Source organism: Arachis ipaensis, chromosome B10, assembly GCF_000816755.2.
Source record: "Arachis ipaensis cultivar K30076 chromosome B10, Araip1.1, whole genome shotgun sequence".
Lineage (NCBI taxonomy): Eukaryota > Viridiplantae > Streptophyta > Magnoliopsida > Fabales > Fabaceae > Arachis > Arachis ipaensis.
This window is the reverse complement of record NC_029794.2, coordinates 94,080,925-94,085,808: the sequence shown is the minus strand read 5'-3', so window position 1 is coordinate 94,085,808 and position 4,884 is coordinate 94,080,925.

Sequence of the window (4,884 nt, the reverse complement as noted above, 5' to 3'; positions counted from 1 at the left end):
CATTTTTCTCCGTTATTCTCGTTCTCTGTTTTTCGCCTTCGTTTCTTCTTTTCCTTCGTGGCGGTGTTGCCTGGCGATTATCGGGACAACTTACATCTCCTTCTTTCCTTTGAAGCTTTTCTCTTCTCCAGGTGAGTTCCATTCGCATTTTCCTTTCTCTTTCGCTGCTTTTGGCTTTTTTGTGATTAAGTTGCGATTTTGCTTTGAGGGAAGTTTGGACCTTTCTGCTTCTACTGTGCCTTGGTTGTAGTCGTAATGCGTGTTCTGAGTCTTTTTCGCCTTTCCTATTGCTTTGATGTGTTTTAGGGCTTCTGCATGTTATTTCTTGTTTGTGCTTTTGATGATAACGCATTTGATTCTGAAAAAAGGGCTGGTGTCTTTGATGATTTCTTGTTTGGTATGCTCGGTGTTGGTACTTGCCTTTTACTTGATTTTGAAAAAAGTTTGCACCTTTCCTCTTGGCCGTTTTTACTAAACTGTAGAAATAGTGCTTTCTTCTGATAAACCGTATGAGAGCGATCCTTTTTGCATTTTCGCTTTCTTTTGTTTTCTTTCTGAGTGGTACTGGGGTGCGAGTTGTAGATTTTTCCTGGAAACTTTGCCTGATTATTGCCTCCAAAGGATGCCCCAAGATTTTGGTTTGAGTCTTGGGGTTTTCCTTTTCTGTGTGATCTCCTGCATCGTATTGAGTTATTTTTCCCTTGTCCGAGATGTTTTTAGTAATCCCCTCTTCTTTCTTTACTTTGTAGGATTTAGTTGGCCTCATGTCTTCTCGCAATAACATTGTAGAGATGTCTTCCAGAGTTCCCGAGGGGATGTCCGATTGGCTGGACTCCCTTGTTTTATTGTGTGTTTCTATTGTGGATGCTGAATTTTGCACAGAGCTGAGGAAGCGCCATAGGATTTGTGCTAACGGTTCCTGCGAGGGTGATTATGAGCTTGTTGCTCCTGATTCTGATGAGAGAGTCTGTTTTCCGACTTCTGTCGAGGGGGAGCGTCCCTCTTTCTATGCTTATGAATACTTTTTCAGCCAATTGAACGTTACTTTCCCTTTTACCGCTTTTGAAACTGATTTGTTGTGGTCTTACAACATTGCCCCATCTCAGCTGCATCCAAACTCCTGGGTTTTATCAAAATATTTCAGCTTCTTTGTCAGGAGTTGGATATAACACCTTCTGAAACTCTTTTCCTTTATCTTTTTGTCTCGGCCAAACCTGGGGGTTCCTCTAAAAAGAAAGCTTCCTGGGTTTCTTTTAGGTTGGCCCAGGGGCATAAAGCTTTTGCTATGCATGATGAGTCGTTCAAAGATTTTAAGAACTACTTCTTCCGGGTCCGTGCCATTGAGGGGGTTCGCCCCTTTTTTCTTGATGAAAATGATGAACCTGCTTTTCCTCTGGAGTGGCAAAAGAATGTAAGAGTGCCACGTTACACGTGGGAAATGCTTAGTGAGGTTGAGCGGGCCTTTGTGGTCGTTCTTGAAGATTTGTGGGGGAAGCCACCCCACCTGGACACGAAGAGATTTTTGAGTGATCCATCGTTGGTTCGGGCTGCTTTGGGTATTGCCTGATTTATTTTTATACTTGCTCCCGGGCTTTGTTTCTCCTGTGTTGTAACTTGTCTTTTGTTTTTTGTGTTTTTCAGAGATGTCGAAGAATAATGATTCTATGAGAGCCTATAAGAAGGCGAAGAAGGCGACCGCAGCACTAAACCTCTCGGCCAAAGCGGCTGGAGAGGGATCTTCTCAGCCTCTGGTTAAACCTCCTATACCGAGTTCTCCTGGGCCGAGGAGAGCAATTCCTACCCCTCGGGTCTGTCAGGTTGATCCTCCACAATCTTCCGTTGCGGCTCCTGGTCCCCCTCCTAGTAAGAAGCAAAGAACAGCTGAACCTTTCAATCTTGACGCTCCTGACTTTGATGCAGTTGAGTTTGTAGATCAACAAGTCGGCCCTTATGGTGTTCTTCCTATGGACGACGCGTCGATTCTTCATCATTTTGATTACATCACTCGGAGTGGTATCAAGTTGGCACATATGGGGGCGGCCCTATATCGGACTGCTCAAAGTCTTCCTCTTCATGCCACTAAAGCTTTTATGGAGGAGGCCAAACAGGAGTTTGATCAGATGAAGGATTTGAAAGGGGAGCTTGAAGTAAGGGTGGCCAGGTTGGAGAAAGATTTGGAAAATGAAAAGGCTATTTCTACTTCCTTGGCTGGCTCTCTGAAACTGGCCGAGGACACGGCTATGCGGCATAAGGATAGTTATTTGACATCTTACCGGGAGGTGTTGCGCCTAAGAGAAGAATTGGAGAATGCCCGGGAGAATTACTCCGAACTTCAAGGTCACCTTGTTGGCAGTGTAACTGCTGCCTATGAAAACCTGAAGGCACAAGTTTGGGTTATTGCTCCCGAGGCTGACCTGAGCCCCTTCAGCTTGGAGAACGTTGTCAGGGATGGCAAGGTTGTCCCTGATGACGAGGATGAGGATGATGTCGATCCTCCCCCTGTAGCTTCTACCAAGGTGTCGACTCCTGCTGTCCCTGCCGAGGTTGGTCCTCCTGTTTCTGATCCCGACTGCCAGATTCTGAATCGGGATGACGGTACAGTAGATGCCGTTCCTCTCCAGACTCGGCCTCCGTCTCCTCGGCCTGATGCTGCTAAAAAATCTTCTGATTCTTAGCTTTTTATATTTATTCTGGGCATGTGGTTGGCCCGGCTTGTGGGCTTTATTAAACTCTTTATGTTTTGCTGACACTTTCCTGTTGCTCGCCTTAGCAACTTTTGTTTTTTATAAAAAACAAATGGTAGCATGCTTTAGCTTCTTTGCGGTAGGTTTTGGTTGCCTCCGAGGCTTTTTGACCTTGTGGATGATAACTTTGTCTTTTGTGCTTGACTTGGTATTTCTTTTTTCGTGAATGTTGGAGTCCTACAGCTTAACCACTTTTTTGGACTGCTTTTGCATTTTGTATTTTGAATCCTTTGTGGTTGTGGCTAGGTAGATCTAACTTGATTTTTTGGTTCGTTCTCGCTCGATTTGTGACCTGATTCCTTAGAGTTGGTCTCCGAGTTGTTTTCGCAGCCCATTTCCAAGTTATTTTTGTAATCCCTTTCCTGGATCTTTGTCAGATCTCTTTCCGGTACTACTTTGATAACTTTTAGTAGTAGTAGGAGTCCGACTTGGCGTATCGGTCTTTAAGTTATTTGTAGTCCTCTTTCTTGGATCTTTGTCAGATCTCTTTCAGGGACTACTTTGATAACTTTTAGTGGTAGTAGGAGTCCGACTTGGCATATCGGTCTCCTTTAAGTTATTTGTAGTCCTCTTTCTTGGATCTTTGTCAGATCTCTTTCAGGGACTACTTTGATAACTTTTAGTGATAGTAGGAGTCCGACTTGGTTATATCGGTCTCCTTTAAGTTATTTGTAGTCCTCTTTCTTGGATCTTTGTCAGATCTCTTTCAGGGACTACTTTGATAACTTTTATTTTGGGCTGACTTTGTCGTATCGAGCCCTTCTAAGTTAAAGTAATCCTCTTTAATAGGGTTGGCCAGACCTTTTTTCAGGGTTTACTTATAACTTGGGTTGACTTGGTCCGACTTGGCAACGTCGGCCAGTCTTAAAGTTATTATTTTAGCGATCCGTAAGACCTCGTTAGGTTCTTTTTAAGATTGCTTTCGATAACTTCTTACATTATTCTGTGTTCATCTTTGCCGATTTGTAGAAAGTGGTTGTCATCTCTAGATCATCCTTTGGGTGAATCGCGTTTTCACCTTTATCGGACGGTTTGTCTTTATCGTGATCGTATAGTGAAATTGTTTTTCACTTTCTGCCGATCTGTCGCTTTATAATCGGATGATGAATGCTTCAGATTAATGCGTCTTGAAATCTTTGTAGAATATCTCAAAAATATTTTATTAAAAGAAAAGGTAGAAATATATACATATGGGATTGTCTGAGTCTCAACTTGGTGCCTCATTAAAAAACCTTTTCAGGAAAAAGAGTGCATCCAATGATGAGATCTTTTATATACTTTTTTCTAACTATAGTACCTTCTGAGGTTGCAGGCGTGCCATGACCTGGGAAGCTCTCGTCCATCGAGTTCGGACAGTCTGTAGTAGCCCTTTCCAAGCACTTCTATAACTCAGTAGGGTCCTTTCCAGTTTGCTGCCAGTTTTTCCTCTCCTGGTCGAGTTGTTCCGATATCATTTCGGATTAGGATGAGATCATTTTCTATGAAACTTCTCGGCACCACCTTTTGATTATATCTGGAAGCCATTCGGCATTTTAGAGCTTCTTCCCTGATTCAAGCTCTTTCTTGGGTTTCGGGTAACAAGTCGAGCTCTTCTCTCTGAAGTTGGAAGTTCGCTCCTTCATTGTAGTGAACTACTCTTGGCGATCCTTCCTCAATTTCTACTGGAATCATCGCTTCTGTTTCGTATGCTAATCGGAAGGGGGATTCCTTCGTGGTTGAATATGGAGTTGTTCGATATGCCCATAGGACCTGTGGAAGTTCTTCTGCCTAGGCTCCCTTTGCATTTTGTAATCTCCATTTTAGTCCAGCCAATATGACTTTGTTAGCCGCCTCGGCCTGTCCATTGGCTTGTGGATGCTCAACGGAGGTGTACTAGTGCTTTATATTCAGGTCGGCTACTAGTTTTCTGAAGCCTGCATCTGTGAATTGAGTGCCATTGTCTGTAGTTATCGAATATGGAATCCCGAATCTCGTGACAATGTTTCTATATAAGAATTTCCGACTTCTTTGAGCGGTGGCATTAGCTAGGGGCTCTGCTTCGATCCACTTCGTAAAGTAATCTACGCCCACTATGAGATGTTGTTTATGATGGTGTAGTACTGTGCCTCCCTTTTTAACTTCTTTGCCTCCTTTTCTTCTG